We start from the raw sequence: 17217 nt of genomic DNA, 5'->3' as shown, positions 1-17217 counted from the left end.
AATATCTTGGGCATGGAGGTCACTGGAGCTTCACAGGTGGCCACTGGAATCATCTTCCTCTCGTCCATGATGACATCAAGGAGTTGGTAGATGTTAGAGACCTTGCGCTCCTCTACCTTCTGTTTGAGGGCACCCCACAGATGCTCAATAGTGTTCAGGTCTGGAGGCATGCTTGGTCAGTCCAGCGCCTTTTCCCTCAGTTTCTTTAGCAAGGCAGTGGTTGTCTTGAAGATGTGTTTGGGGTCATTATTATCATGTTGGAATACTGCCCTGCGGCCCAGGGGATCATGCTCTGCTCTCACAGTACATGTTGACATTTATGGTTCCCTCAATGAACTGTAGCTCTCCATAGCTGGCAGAACTCATGCAGCCCCAAACAATGACACTTCCACAACCATGCTTGACTGTAGGCAAGACAAACATCTTTGTACTCCTCACCTGGTTGCCACCACATGCGCTTGACACCATCTGAACCAAATAAGTTTATCTTGATCTCATCAGACCACAGGACATGGTTCCAATAATCCATGTCCTTAGTCTGCTTGTCTTCAGCCAACTGATTGGCAGTTTTCATGTGCATCATCTTTAATAGAGGCTGCCTTCTGGGACGACAGTCATACAGACCAATTTGATGCATTGTGTGGCGTATGGTCTGAGCACAGACAGGCTGACCCTCTACCCCTTTAGCCTCTGCGGCAATGCTGGCATCACTCATACGGCTATGTTGAATAGACAATCTCTGGATATGACGCTGAGCACGTGCACTTAACTTCTTTAGTAGACTTCTTTGGTAGATCATGGCAAAGCCTTTTCTGAGTGGAACCTGTCTTGTTACACCGCTGTATAGTCTTGGCCACCATGCTGCTGCTCAGTTTCAGGGTGTGGCAACCTTATAGCCTAGGCCATCTTTATGTAGAGAGCAGTTTGAGAGAGCATAGTCTTTTGGCACATTTTTTTTATGATATTCACTGAAGAGGTTAACTAGTGTGACAGTTTTATTGATCAGGTTGTTCTCAACTCGGCGATACCAAATATGTGTACTTTTTTGTTTTTACATAAATATACCTAATTATTGTTATTTTTTTCATTTTTTTATTTATTTTGTGATTTTTTAAAAATATTTTCACTTTTTTTTACTTAGTCTTTCTATAGGACTTCAACTTTTATTTCTCTGATCACCGATCTCATGCATTGCAATGTACAAGCATTGCAATGCATTAGACCTGTCAGCGCTGGCCGATTAACTGTTAGACCCTGTCTAAGGTTGGGTCTTACAGGCTGCTGTAGCTGGAAGACCCAGAAGTCATCATTTGACCTCCATCTGTCATGACAACCCTCGGGTCCCCCGTGATCATGCCGCAGGGGTGCTGGAGGGGTAAGAGAGGGATCCCCCTCCCTCCCACAATCTTCTAAATGCCGCGATCACTATTGATTGCGGCATCTACAAGATAAGGCAGGGATAAACTGCACCGGAATAACATTCTGCACGGAATCCCGGCACTTGCAGGACTCTGGGAGCCCGAGCTGTATAAGATCGCTGATCATAAAGAAACGTTGGCGCTGCACAAAGCCCATCAAATGGGAACTGGTTCATTTATGGATATCTAAGTTTTTATTTCTTCTCCTGTGTGAATTATATGGAATTTCATGTCAATAGCAACTTTAGAAATATATTTACTTAGAAAATTGGTGATAGTTTTAGTACTTATTTCACCCGCTGTATATATCATATACTGTATATTGTACATATTTTAGACTGCCAACAGGGAGGACACTGAACAGAGTGTATATCTCTCCCAGAAAGTTAAGCTGGGCGAGATATTAAAACCTGTGTCCTACTGGTTGGTGCAGCAGCTTAGGTGCTGAACCATTTTAATGATGGTAGTTCCAAGCCGGTTTTTATTGGAGTAATGAGTAGGATATGGCAGTGGGATTCATCACTCCCACTCTCACTCCAGTACAGGTAGTACTAGAGGCTTAGGCATCTCAGCTGAGGGAGGTCGTCTCATTACAGACTGATGAAGGGCTAAAGAAAAGCCTCAGAGTGGGAGAAACACCCTCCGGAGTGATATGGTGTATTTCTAAGAAGACTCTGCATGGCGTTTAAAAAGCTAAATATGAAGTACTGGAGGGTCATGCCCCACACACACCCCTGATAGCATGAGTCAGGAATATGATGTATTAGTTAACGCCTAGATAGTCAAGTCTCTGTTGTTCTTGGGTTACTTTATTGTTTGCTGCATTTTGTCTGAAAATAAAAGCCCCACGTTTCCTTTATATGGACTGTTTCCATCTAAGTCACAACCATGTCACCCTACAACGTCCCTAGAAATATATATGTATAAAATTCAGTGCCTTGAAAGAGTATTCATATACCATGAACTTTTCCAAATTCTTTGACATTACACCAACAAACTTAAATGTATTTTATTGGGATTTTATGTGATTTAACAAAACTAAGTAGCAAGTATTTGTGAAGTGTAAAGTAAATGATACGTGATCTTCAAAATATTCTAAATATACAAATTTGTATCCATTATGTTGCCATCACTATGCGTGAAGGTGAGGATGGGAACATTTTTACATGTATTTGTATCCATTATGTTGCCATCATTATGTGTGAAGGTGGGGATGGTATTTTCTGGATGATGTGCACTGTTAGTTTTTCACATAACATTTAGTGTTGAGCGATACCTTCCGATATCAGGAAATATCGTATCGGATTGGATCGGGCCGATACCCAAAAAGTATCGGATATCGCCGATTCCGATACCGGAAACCAATGCAAGTCAATGGGACACAAATATCGGAATGAAAATAAACCCTTTCTTTCCTTGTAGGTTAATTCTACATGAAGTAAAACAACTAAGAATAATGTAGAATGACATGAAAAGCCGGCAATTCATCAGCGGCATACACCAGTACCCGACAATTTACAACAGAAAGAATAGAGCTTCACACATAGATTAGATAGATAGAAACATGTCAGTCACATATATATGAAGTACTGTGACAGTGTTGCTTACTGTACTTGTCATTTAGTGTAAAGGATTTATTTTAAAAAATATTAGTGTTTTCGTGCACCGTCTCTTTAAGAAAGCCGGCCGGCAATTCAGCATCTGTACCCGACAATTTAGAATAGAAAGAATAGAGAATCACACATAGATTAGATAGATAGAAACATGTCAGTCACATATATATGAAGTACAGTGACAGTGTTGATTACTGTACTTGTCATTTAGTGTAAAGGATTTATTTAAAAAAATATTAGTGTTTTCGTGCACCGTCTCTTTAAAAAAGCCGGCCGGCAATTCAGCATCGGTACTCGACAATTTATAACAGACAGAATAGAGCTTCACACATAGATTAGATAGATAGAAACATGTCAGTCACACATATATGAAGTACAGTGACAGTGTTGGTTACTGTACTTGTCATATAGTGTAAAGGATTTATTTAAAAAAATATTAGTGTTTTCGTGCACCGTCTCTTTAAAAAAGCCGGCCGGCAATTCAGCATCTGTACCCGACAATTTAGAATAGAAAGAATAGAGAATCACACATAGATTAGATAGATAGAAACATGTCAGTCACATATATATGAAGTACAGTGACAGTGTTGATTACTGTACTTGTCATTTAGTGTTAATATAAAGGATTTATTTAAAAAAAAAATTGGCGTGGGGTTCCCCGTAATTTTAGGCTCTAGCGGAGGTTAAGCAGACGGCTGGGGCAGATGTTTGAAGCCTGGGAAGGGGGTAATACCCACGGAGCTTCCCAGGCTACTAATATCAGCCCCCAGCTGAATACCTAGCCTTTACTAGCTATTAAAATGGGGGAACCCCCCCAAAAAAATAACGTGGGGTCCCCCCTAATTTAATAGCTAGCAAAGGCTAGGCAGACAGCTGGGGGCTGATTTTAATAGCCCAGGAAGGGTGCCATGAATATTGGCCCCCTCCCAGGCTAGAAACACCAGCCGTCAGCCGCCCCAGAAATGGCGCATCCATAGGATGCGCCAATTCTGGCACTTAGCCTCGCTCTTCCACGCTGCCCTGGTGCGGTGGCAGGGGGTAATAGGGCTGGGGTTGATGTCAGCTTATAATGCCAGCTGACATCAAGCCCAGGTTAGTAATGGAGAGGCGTCTATAAGACACCCCCATTACTAACCCCATAGTCAAAGTTAAAAAAAAAACACAAACACCCAGAATAAAGTCCTTTAATTGAAATAAAGACACAATTCTTTATTGTTCTAAATTAAACCATACTTACTGGCACGCCCATTCCAGCTGAAGCCAACGATCTCCTGCAATAAAAGAAAAATAATAAAGCAACCTCATCCTTACCTTTCCATGGTTCCCACGACAGCTTCAGCTCTGCTACATCGAGATGACAGGCTGGACCGCAGCAGAACGCTGCCATCCAGCCTGTCATCCCGCAGACACTGAGAAGCGCAGGCGTGCTTGCGCTCCTCAGTGTCTCTCTGTGACGTCATCCAGATGAGCCGAGTTCATGTCCAATGAACTCAGCTCACCTCATGCACGTCACTGACAGCGTGGGAAAATTCTCACGCTGAAGCGCTGAGTGCAGGAGAATTTTCCCACGCTGTCAGTGACGTGCATGAGGTGAGCTCATGTCCAATGAACTCAGCTCACCTCATGCACGTCACTGACAGCGTGGGAAAATTCTCACGTTGAAGTGCTGAGTGCAGGAGAATTTTCCCACGCTGTCAGTGACGTGCATGAGGTGAGCTGAGTTCATTGGACATGACCTCGGCTCATCTTTATGCCGTCACAGCCAGACACTGAGGAGCGCAAGCATGCCTGCGCTTCTCAGTGTCTTCGGGATGACAGGCTGAATGGCAGCGTTCTGCTGCGGTCCAGCCAGTCATCTCGATGTAGCAGAGCTGAAGCTGTCGTGGGAACCATGGAAAGGTAAGGATGATGTTGCTTTATTATTTTTCTTTTATTGCAGGAGATCGTTGGCTTCAGCTGGAATGGGCGTGATGGTAAGTATGGTTTAATTTAGAACAATAAAGAATTGTGTGTTTATTTCAATTAAAGGACTTTATTCTGGGTGTTGTGTTTTTTTAAATACTTTACTAGAAATTCATGGTGGTCATGTCTAATATTGGCGTGACCCCATGAATTTCGGGCTTAGGGCCAGCTGATAATGCCAAGCTGGCCTTAACCCCTTTATTACCCAGTGAGCCACCGCACCAGGGCCCTGGATGAGTTGGGTAGAGCGCCAGAAGATGGCGCTTCTATGAACGCGCCATTTTCTGGGGCGGCTGCGGACTGCAATTTGCAGCGGGGGTGGCCCAGAAAGCTTGGGCCTCCCTGCGCTGCGGATTCCAGCCCCCAGCTGCCTAGTTGTACCTGGCTGGGCACAAAAATAGGGCGAAGCCCCACGCATTTTTTTTTTTAATTATTTCATGAAATTCATGGAATAATTAAGAAAAAAAGGGCTTCCCTATATTGTTGTGTCCAACCAGGTACAAATAGGCAGCTGGTGGTTGGGGGCAGCCCATTCCTGCCTGCTGTACCTGGCTGGACACAAATATAGTGCGAAGCCCCACGTCAATTTTTTTTTAATTATTTCATGAAATAATTTTTTTAAAAAAGGGCTTCCCTATATTGTTGTGTCCGGCCAGGTACAAATAGGCAGCTGGTGGTTGGGGGCAGCCCGTTCCTGCCTGCTGCACCTGACTGGACACAAATATAGTGCGAAGCCCCACGTCAATTTTTTTTAAATCATTTCAGGAAATTCATGAAATAATTAAAAAAAATTGATGTGGGGCTTCGCCCTATATTTGTGTCCAGTCAGGTACAGCAGGCAGGAACGGGCTGCCCCCAACCACCAGCTGGCTATTTGTACCTAGCCGGACACAACAATATAGGGAAGCCCTTTTTTTCTTAATTATTCCATGAATTTCATGAAATAATTAAAAAAAAAAATACGTGGGGCTTCGCCCTATTTTTGTGTCCAGCCAGGTACAACTAGGCAGCTGGGGGATGGAATCTGCAGCGCAGGGAGGCCCAAGCTTTCTGCCCCCCCCGCTGAAAATTGCAGTCCGCAGCCGCCCCGGAAAATGGCGCGTTCATAGAAGCTGGATGCTCTACCTGGCTGGCATACAAAAATATGGCGAAGCCCACGTCAAAAGTTTTGGGAAAAATTTATTAAAAAATAAATAATAATTTAGGGACTGCATCTTTATTAACTCCTCAAATGTCATTTAGTGTTAAAATAAAGCATTTATTTAAAAAAAAAATGACGTGGGATCCCCCATAATTTTAGTCTCTAGCGGAGATTAAGCAGACGGCTGGGGCAGATGTTTGAAGCCTGGGAAGGGGGTAATACCCACGGAGCTTCCCAGGCTACTAATATCAGCCCCCAGCTGAATACCTAGCCTTTACTAGCTATTAAAATGGGGGACCCCCCAAAAAAATGACGTGGGGTCCCCCCTATTTTAATAGCTAGCAAAGGCTAGGCAGACAGCTGGGGGCTGATATTAATAGCCCAGGAAGGGTGCCATGAATAATGGCCCCCTCCCAGGCTAGAAACACCAGCCGTCAGCCGCCCCAGAAATGGCGCATCCATAGGATGCGCCAATTCTGGCACTTAGCCTCACTCTTCCACGCTGCCCTGGTGCGGTGGCAGGGGGTAATAGGGCTGGGGTTCATGTCAGAGCCAGCTGCCATGAAGCCCAGGTTAGTAATGATGGGCGTCTATAAGACACCCCCATTACTAACCTACAAAGTGTTAAAAAGAAAAAACACACTACACCCAGAAAAAAATAATTTATTTGAAATAAAACACACAATTTTATTTAATTCTTAGTTTACTAAAAATAATAGTTACCTGTCCACGTTCCTGCGCTGATCTCCCATGCACAGCTGTCACATCTGGAGATGGTGACAGCTGTCATGGCTGCTGTAAGCTCACGCTGCCGGGAACATGTCCGCTCCCGGCAGCGGGAGCCACTGACTGAGGTCACCGGAGTGCATTCAGTCAGCGCAGCTCCGGAGACCCCCTTTACGGCACTGCTGTACCGTGGGAATTTCTCACGATACAGCAGGGCCGTAAAGGAGCTAACCGGAGCAGCGCTGCCTGAACTCCGGTGAACCCTTACGGCCCCGTCATTCTAGCGGCGGCAGCGGTTCAGAGCGGTCACATTCTATGTGGCTGCTCTGAACTGGAGATCATCGTGGGACACTCGTGGACTACTACGGAGGGGTAAGGATAAGGTTGTGGTTTATTATTTTATATTTTATTACAGGAGATCGATGGCTTCGGGGAATTAGGTGTCTAGGTGAGTATAGGTGTAGTTTTTTATTTTTTACTTTATTTTAGGTGGCGATCGGCGGGGACAGGTAATGTATGAACTAATTTATTGTAGGTAACCACTGGCCACCAATGACATGTATTTAAAATTTATTGGGGACACAGTAGGGCAATTTATATAGCAGGATCAGGCTGATGGGAACTACTGCTCCCATCGAGCTGATCCTGCTGGCACGAGTGGACGGGGGACAGACATAGGCCGATGGGAGTAGTAGTGTCACATCGGCCTATGTCTGCCTGCACGCACACACCCGCACACATCGCACAGACACAGCGCACACCCGCACACACTCGCAGACATCGCACAGACACCGCGCACACCCGCACACATCGCACACACACCCCGCACACACACCCCGCACACACACCCCGCACACACACCCGTACACACACTAATCATGACGGGCTGATGGTCTGGGAGGTGAGGCTGACCTGTGCGGCCGTGGGAAAGTTCATGTGAGTTCATGCAGTCAAGCATGAACTCACATGAACCCTCTGAGGGCACCGCGGTGACTTCAAATGAACAGCTGATCGGCATCACCTGATACCTCAGCTGTTCATTTGAAATAACCGGCGGGAAAGCGCAGCACAGAACGGGAAAGCCGGCGGTGAAGTCTTTTCATTGCCGGCTTCCCCGCCCGGGTCCTTCGCTCCTTGGTGCTGCGCTCCCCGCCCGGTCCTAGCTTACGATCGGGATGGGAGGTGGCGAGGGGAGCGGTGGATCGGGGTGGGAGGCTGCGGGGAAGCAGTATGGGGCTGTGTGATTGTTTAAAAGCCGGCGGCTTTTTACCGCCCGCCGGCTTTTAAACAATCAGGAGAATTCTCCCACACTGGGATGGCATTCTGATGACAGGCTGGATCTCAGCTGAGCGCTGCCATCCAGCTTGTCATCCTTCAGAGACACTGCAGAGCACAGGCATTATGGGAACTTCCGATTCCGGTATCCGATATTGTCAAAGTATCGGAATTAAGTATCGGAATTCCGATACCGCGAATATCGGCCGATACCCGATATTACAGTATCGGAATGCTCAACACTAATAACATTACGTTTTGCATTTAGCCCAAAAAGTTCTACTTTGGTCTCATCTAACCAGAGTACCTTCTTCCACATGCTAGCTGTGTCACCTACATGACTACAGTATTTGCAAAAATGGCTTTGTGCCACTCTTCCATAAAAGCCAGATTTGTGGAGTATATGACTAATGGTTGTCCTGTGCACAGACTCTCCCACTTAAGCTGTGGATCTCTGCAACTCCTCCTGATGGACCATGGATTTTTGGCTGCTTCTCTAATTAGAGCTCTCCTTGCTTAGGATATCAATTTAAGTGGACAGTCATGTATTGGTAGGTTTGCAGTTGTTCAGAACCTAAGCTATTTTTTTTGTAACCTAACCTGTTTTACTCTACTCCACAACTTTATCCTGCCTGGTGTGTTGCTTGGCTTTCATGATGCTTTTTGATCCCTAGTGTTGTCTCTGAAGCTTTCATAGAACAGTTGTAGTTATAATGAAAATAAATTACACATAGGTAGACTCAATTTACTAATTATGTGACTTCTGGAGGCAATTGGTCACTTAGGATGTTATTTAGGGGTAACAGACTACAGAGGGCTGAATACAAATGCATGTCACAATTTTCAGGTATATATTTTTAAAATCGTTAGAAAACAATCTATCATTTCCTTTACGATTCACAAATACTTGCTACTTTGCAATGGAATATCACATAAAATCCTAAAAAAAGTATTTTGAAGGTTCATTCATAGCTTTGAGGGCAGCAGTGCAGGAATCTACCAAAATTCCTCAACCCCTGGTTAGGTAAGCCAGGAAGGCAGACCTCTCTAACATTGCAAATCACCATAAGTAAAGATTTCAAGTTCCTGGGGGAGATTGGGGAGTGTGAACAGAAAGAGGAACTGTCTTACACAAACTTGTTGCACCAGATTTATGCAGGGATAGTCTAGAGAAAGTGTCTGAGGTCTCTAGGAGCAGAGTTAATCAGCAAAGATATAAAGTTACAGATGAAACTGATCTTTAACACCATTCATCACACCATGGTGATTATACTAGTGGATCCGTATACCATTTGGGCTCAGCTATGCTCCTCCAGAATTCCAGAGGAGCATGGAAGCATGTCTCGAAGGGTTAATAAATTATATCTGCCAGCCGTACCTAGATGACAATGTGGTACACAGCAAGACCTGTGCCGAACATGCTGAACAATTTAGGATCATACTCCAACATTATCAACAACATGGAGTCAAGTTAACCCAAAAGAAGTGTGGACTGTTCAAGAGACAAGTTTGAATCCTGGAAAAAATCATGTCTGGAGATGGATACACCAAGGACCCAGCGGAAATCGCTCCAGTAATGGTATTAAAAGTCAGGCTTCCATCTATTGTGAGGGAGCTGAGGAAGAACCTGGGTTTCCTCTCCTACTACCGAACTTCTATCATAAACTTTTCTAGGATTACCGCTCTTCTATACATCCTCTTGGGGAGGGCAATAAATATAGCAACATCAATGAAGAAGAAAAAGAACAGGGGCAGGATTGGGCCTAAAGGAAGAAACTCAGTTTCTGCTCAGCGACTAATTATCTGGACTTCAGGTCACCAGGAGATATTGGAAGAATTAGTGAATTACCTTGTAAAACCACCCATAATGGGATATCCAAATTTTAACCAATCATTTGTCCTTCATTGTGAAGCTTCTCAAGTGGGACTTGGAACTGCCCTGTATCAGTATCAAAATGGCAAATTGAGAGTAATAGGCTACAGTTCCAGAAAGCTGAGAGCCTCCTAGACGACTTCCATCTACATTCTGGGAAATTAAGAGTTCCTTGCCATGAAATAGGCTATATATGAATGCTTTAGAGATTACCTCTATTACAGCCAAGAGTTTGAGGTATACATCGACAACAACCCCCTGACCTACAGTACGTCCTCGCTGCTGCCAAACTGAATGCTACGAATCAGAGGTGGGTAGCTGAACTAGCTGACTTAAACTTCAGTATTAAGTACTGGCCAGGAAAATGTAATGCTGATACAGACGGATTGTCGAGAATGCCATTAGAGGTCATGCAAGAGTGATCTGAAGAAGTCAGCCTGGAAGCTATTGTGAGCACCACTCAGGCAGTACAAGCCCAGCAAGAGGAATGCGCACCGCTATGGTGTCTGTTGAAGGTGACAACTACCGTGAAAGCAAAGGAGCAAGACCACCCCATGTCCATTCAACAGTTGTCAAAAGAAACGATCCAGAAAGAACAACGAGAAGACCAAACGATTGGCAAAGTCCTACATTATTTGGACCAAAATCAGTTTCTGATAAAGCTAGAGAGAGTTAAGGAGTCACCAGCAGTAGCAGACTTATTTAAAGAATAGTGATGGACGAGCACTAAAATGCTCAGGTGCTCGATGCTCGGGTCGAGCATATTGGAATACTCGGGTGCTCGACCCGAGCAACGAGCCCAATGTAAGTCTATGGGAAACTTGAGCATTTTTCAGGCAGCTCCCCCCCCCGGCGGTCTGCAGAGGGCCTAAAAATTGCCCAAATCGATGGGAACAGTGCTCAAATGATATGGGAACAGCATGGGGAAGACCCCTGGAAGCATTTCTGACTCCCAGATCACTTCTGTCAACCTTCTGTCAGAGGTATTACGCCACTTTTACGGACTCACAATAAAACATACAAAAATGAAACCAAAATGGATTTTCCTGGGAAATATGTTAAGAAACAGCCTTTCCAGGGTAATGACTTGTAAATAAAGCAAAATAAATAACCAAAAACAAAAATGCTCCTCCACACCTTGGGCTATGTTCACACTTATCATTTTTGATGCGTTTTTGCACTTTTGCATTGCTTTCAACCATGATAAATGCATTCACCAGGAAATGTAATTTTAACATATTACAACCTTATCTGGCCATGTGGTGTGTGAGATATCATCAGACACATCGTGTTTCATTTATGAAGGAGGGACTCTGAAAGTCACAAAGCCTATTTTTACAGGGCCATCAGGCGGTCTTTACTATTCTTAAAGGCCCAGCAGTCGGCCCTCACTATCCTTAGAGAGCCATCAGCCGGCTATGTTTTATTGTTCCCATTACTAAAGAGTGGGTCTCCTATACTGTTATTGCGTATGCAGTGAGCGGCAGGGCTGCCCAAAATTTGGATGCACCCCAATACCACTTTGAAAATTTGGATACACCCCAATACTCCTTTGAAGAGACTTAGAGGAGGGCCTCCTGAAAACAATGTTCCCATTATTAGGAAGTAGGTCTCCCATTGTGTTTGCCTATGAAGTGAATGTAAGAGGCACTCCAATGCCGCCAGCGTTTTCAGATGGGAATTTTTTAATAGTTCCGCAACAAGGGCCTTCTGGTACTGCCCAATTTTTGTAGACCTGTCCGCCTCAGGAATAAGAGATAAAAGGTTTTCCTTGTAGCGTGGGTCTAGAAGTGTCACCAACCAGTAATGACTGTCGCCCAAAATTTTGAGAACGCGAGGGTCATGGGAAAGGCAGCGTAACATAAACTCAGCCATGCGTGCCAGACTGCTAACAGGCAAGGCTTCCGTGTCCTCACCAAGAGGATGACTGACCATGCTCTCCTCCTCCTCCTCTCTGTCCTCTGGCCATCTACGCTCAACAGACGGTATGACAGTTGTGCAGGTAGTACAATCTATAGCGCATGAAACTAGCTCTTGTTCTTCCTCCTCCTCTTCCTCATTGTCACCCAATCCACGTTGGGATGAGATGAGGCTGGGCTGTGTGTAATTACCCTGTATGGTTCCTTGCTCCATCTCATCGTGCTCCGTCTGCAATGCATCCTCTTTGATTGTGAGCAGAGAGCGTTTCAGAAGACAGAGAAGCAGGATGGAGACGCTAATTATGGCGTCATCGCCCCTCACCATCTTGGTGGAGTCCTCAAAGTTTTGGAGGACGGTAAGATGTCTGACATCCATGTCCACTCCTGAGGTCTTATGTGTGGAGTCTGAACTGAATACCGACGGCCTTGTTGATGCTGGTACTCAACAACTGCCCTCTTCTGCTCACAAATCCTTCCCAACATCTGAAGTGTAGAGTTCCAAAGCGTGGGGACATCACACACCAGTCTGTGAACTGGAAGCTGCAAACGCTGCTGAAACACTGCAAGGGCGGCGGAAGCTGTAACTGAATTTCTAAAATGGACACACAGGCGGCGTACTTTAACAAGCAGATCAGGCAGCTCCGGGTAGACTTTGAGAAACCACTGAACCACGAGGTTAAGCACATGGGCCAGGCATGGTACGTGTGTGAGCTCGCCTCGCCTCAGAGCCGCCACCAGGTTCCGGCCATTGTCACACACAACCATGCTTGGCTGTAGGTTCAGCGGTGTGAGCCACAGATCTGCCTGCTCTTTCAGAGCTGTCCACAACTCTTCAGCATTGTGCGGTTTTTCAGCTAAGCATATTAGCTTCAACACAGCCTGTTGCCGCTTGGCCGAGGCAGTGCTGCAGTGCTTCCAGCTTGTGACTGATGTGGTCATTTTGGAGATGAAGGCTGAAAAGGAGGAGGAGGCTGAGGAGGATGAGGTGCAGGATCTGTAGACCAAGGTCCGACTGGGTCCCGGCTTCCGCTATGTTATCCCAGTGTGCCGTCAGCGAGATGTACCGTCCCTGCCCACAAGCACTTGTCCACGTGTCCGTGATTAGGTGGACTTTACCGGTAAATGCGTTGTTGAGAGCACGGCTAATGTTTTGGGATACGTGCTTGTGTAATGCGGGGACGCACACCGGGAGAAATAGTGGCGGCTGGGAACCGAGTACCGAGGGACGGCCGCAGCCATCAGGTTGGGGAATGCTTCCTTCTCCACGAGCCTAAAAGGCAACATTTCGAGCGCAAGCAGTCGTGAAATGTGAGATTTTAGTAGTGTGGCCTGTGGGGCGTTGGCTGCATATTTGCGCTTGCATTCCAAGGACTGGGGTATAGACAACTGAACGCTGCGCTGGGACAAGGACATGGACGTGCTTCCTGATGCTGCTACTTGAGAGTGTGCAACGACAGGTGCAGGGCAGGAGGCATATTTGCATGCACCATGGACAGGGGATTGGCTTGCATGCACAACAGCGGAAGAAGCAATGGTGCCTCCCGCAGACACTGTTCCTGGACCCTGGGCTTCGGCCCACAAAGTCGGGTGCTTTGCTGCCATGTGCCTGATCATGCTGGTGGTGGTCAGGCTTCTTGTTTTGCCACCCCTGCTGATGCTGGCCTGACAGGTGGTGCAAATGGCCTTTTTGGGGTTATCGGCAGAGTCTTTATAAAACAACCAGACTCAGGAAGACCTAACAGTTGTACTGGCAACTTCCTTCATGTTGGTGTTACGGTGAACGGTTGCCTGCCTTCTGTCTGCGGCCACCACACTGCTTCTTATTGCCTCTTGGGGTGCTCTGCCTCCCTCTAACTGTGTGCTGCTGTCCTCGCTCTGCATGTCCTCCAGCCAGGTTGGGTCAGTTACTATATCATCCACCACCTCGTCTTCCACTTTCGCACCCTTTTCCTCCTCCTGACTTTCTGGCAATTGTGTCTCATCATCATCCACCTCTTGTGACACTTTCCCACCATCGCCTTCGTGTGACCGTGGCTGTTCAAATATTTGGGCATCGCTACACGCGATCTCATCTTGCCCCTCTTCAAGTGGACCGGGTGAGAGGCCCAAATCTATAAATGGAAAAGTGAACAGCTCTTCAGAGTGTCCAAGTGTGGGATCAGTTGTCTCTGGGTACTCGGCATGGTGGGAAGAAGGAGGATCAGGGTGAGGAATTTGCTATCCAGACTCATGGCTACTGAGACTTGACCGTGTGGAAGACTGGGTGGTGGTGGTGGTGGCTAAGTGACTGGAAGCATTATCCGCTATCCAACCAACAACCTTTTGACACTGCTCTGAGTTCAATAGTGGTGTGCTGCGGTCCCCTAGAAATTGGGACAGGAAGGTCAGGCGAGAAGATGTGGGTGTTTGTTGTGGCACAGTTTCGGCTTGCCTACGGCCTTGTCCTCGGCCTCTGCATGCACCATTACCATCACGTCCAGTTGCCAAGTGCCTTGCCCTTTTTAAATGGAGGACAGTATCTTCCACACTCACTACAAATGACTGAGTTTGAAGCAAACTTATATTTGATCCCTGTGATGACGGAGAAAACAGAGTTTTAAATACCTGGCCTGTAGGTAAGTAGTTTGAACAGCAAACTGCGGTGAATTGCTTCAATGACACACTAAAGGAAATTTTTAATTGGGGCCAGAAGTGGCAGTATTTTCTGACAACGTATATGTGATCCGTTTGACAGAGAAAACAGAGTTTTAAATACCTGGCCTGTAGGTAAGTGGTTTGAACAGCAAACTGCGGTGAATTGCTTCAATGACACACTAAAGGAAATTTTTTCATTGGGGCCAGAAATGGCAGTATTTTCTGACAACGTATATGTGATCCGTTTGACAGAAAAAACTGAGTTTTAAATACCTGGCCTGTAGGTAAGTAGTTTGAACAGCAAACTGCGGTGAATTGCTTCAATGACACACTAAAGGAAATGTTTAATGGAGGCCAGAAATGGCTGTATTTGCTGACAACGTATGTGTGGTCGGTTTGACCGAGAAAACACAGTTTTAAATAGCTGGATTTCTAGCGCTCTAATTTGGAAAGGACCTGGCTCTATGCTGCAGTGCCAACAAGGAAATGGGCAGAAAAAATTGTGTTCTCTGGATTGCTTTTTAAGCTAATAATGAGGATTAAGATCCAAAGAAAAGTATTCCTGGCCCCTGAGACCTGGTCCTTTGTATAGAAATATCTAACAGCAGCAGAAGGCAGAATTTGAATGGAGCCTCTTGTGCTATATGCACTGCAGTCTGCTATGCACACTTCCTGTCTATACACCCTGCCTGCCTGATATCTCTGCAGATGGATTAGTCCTCAGAAGGACTGTTTGTTAAGATGGATATGTGTAATGTACAGTTTTTCTCCCTACACTATCTAATACACAAGCAAATCTGTCCCTGACACAGCAGCACCTCTCCCAAAACAAGCAAAGGGCACAGAAAAACAGTGTTCTCTGGATTGCTTTTTAAGCAAATAATGAGGATTAAGATCCAAAGAAAAGTATTCCTGGCCCCTGAGACCTGGGCCTTTGTATAGAAATATCTAACAGGAGCAGAAGGCAGAATTGGAATGGAGCCTCTTGTGCTATGTGCACTGCAGTCTGCTATATACACTGCCTGCCTATACACCCTGCCTACCTGATATCTCTGCAGATGGATTAGTCCTCAGAAGGACTGTTTGTTAAGATGGATAAGTGTAATGTACGGTTTTTCTCCCTTCACTACCTAATACACGATCAAATCTCTCCCTGACACAGCAGCAGCTCTCCCTACACTGTCTGATCCGGAGTGACTGTGACGAGCATGGCGGCGCCAGGTCTGATATAGACCTGATGACGCTGTGCGGCCAGCCAATCACTGTAATGCCCACAACCAACAAGGCTATGGCATTACAGTGCATGGCAGGCAATCCCTGCATGTTCATTGGCTCTCTAAAGAGCGCCAAACATGCAGGGAGTGGACCCGAGTTCCCGCCCGAGCAACCCGGAAATACTCGGCGAGCGCCAAGCATCTCAAGCAGTGAGATGTTCGGGCGAGCACCGAGCAGTAGCGAGCATGCTCGCTCATCACTAATTTTGACCCCACGGGGTGAGATCTTGTGTGGAGACCCCGATCTAGGGAGATTATCAGTGATCTTGTTTGTCTTCTATTTTCTAATTATTGCTCCCACAGTTGATTTCTTCACACCAAGCTGCTTGCCTATTGTAGATTCAGTCTTCCCAGCCTGGTGCAGGGCTACAATTTTGTTTCTAGTGTTCTTAGACGGCTCTTTGGTCTTCACCATAGTGAAGTTTGGAGTGTGACTGTTGGAGGTTGCGGACAGGTGTCTTTTATACTGATAACAAGTTCAAACAGGTGCCAGTACTACAGGTAATGAGTGGAGGACAGAGGAGCCTCTTAAAGAAGAAGTTACAGGTCTGTGAGAGCCAGAAATCTTTCTTGTTTGTAACTGACCAAATACTTATTTTCCTTCCAAAATTTAAAAAAAAATTCTTTCCAAATCAGACAATGTGATTTTCAGGATTTGTTTTCTCATTTTGTCTCTCATAGTTGAGGTCTACCTATGATGTCAATTAGAGGCCTCTCTCATCTTTTTAAGTGGGAGAACTTGCATAATTGGTGGCTGACTAAATACTTTTTTTCCACACTGTATATTCTGTGAAAAGACTTTTAAAACCTTACCATCTACAGCTGCCTAGAATAGTGTTATATAACGGCGTGCTTGCTGAAAACTGTTACATCACCTAGTGTATGAAAGGTGCTTGTTAAGGGCATCCTCATTTAAATCCTTCAAAATCCAAAGAACTTATGTTTACTTCACCTTGGTTCCCTATACTGAGAGGCGGACATGCAACAGGTTATTATTACCGTGCCCATCTGGTATGCAGTTACAGCCTGTGACTATTTAAAAAAGGCTGTTATTAAGCTGGCATTTACTACAGTATATCAAGGATCATTTAATTCTCACATGATTATAGAGGTACAGAACCTCCCTATCTCACTTGAATGTTTGGATTGCTATTCAGAGACTGACTACCACTCCTATTTTCAATAAGTTTCAACATTAGGGCAGAAGTACAATGCAATCTATTTTAGTCTTTTTCTGTCCCTAGAGCTGTGCGTTTTGACATGCTACTCGTATCTCTACTCTGTAAAAGCATAAAATAGCGTGGCCCTGTGTAAAACTCTTAGAAAGTGGCAAATCTTTGAGCAATGGAACTTTGTGAAAAAATGTTGCCAGTTTTGACGTT

This window comes from Phyllobates terribilis, unplaced genomic scaffold (genome assembly GCF_046119375.1).
Source record: "Phyllobates terribilis strain yellow unplaced genomic scaffold, ASM4611937v1 Scaffold_5__5_contigs__length_657084704, whole genome shotgun sequence".
Taxonomy (NCBI): domain Eukaryota; kingdom Metazoa; phylum Chordata; class Amphibia; order Anura; family Dendrobatidae; genus Phyllobates; species Phyllobates terribilis.
The sequence above is the reverse complement of the archived record's forward strand: the minus strand, read 5'-3'. Positions refer to the sequence as shown.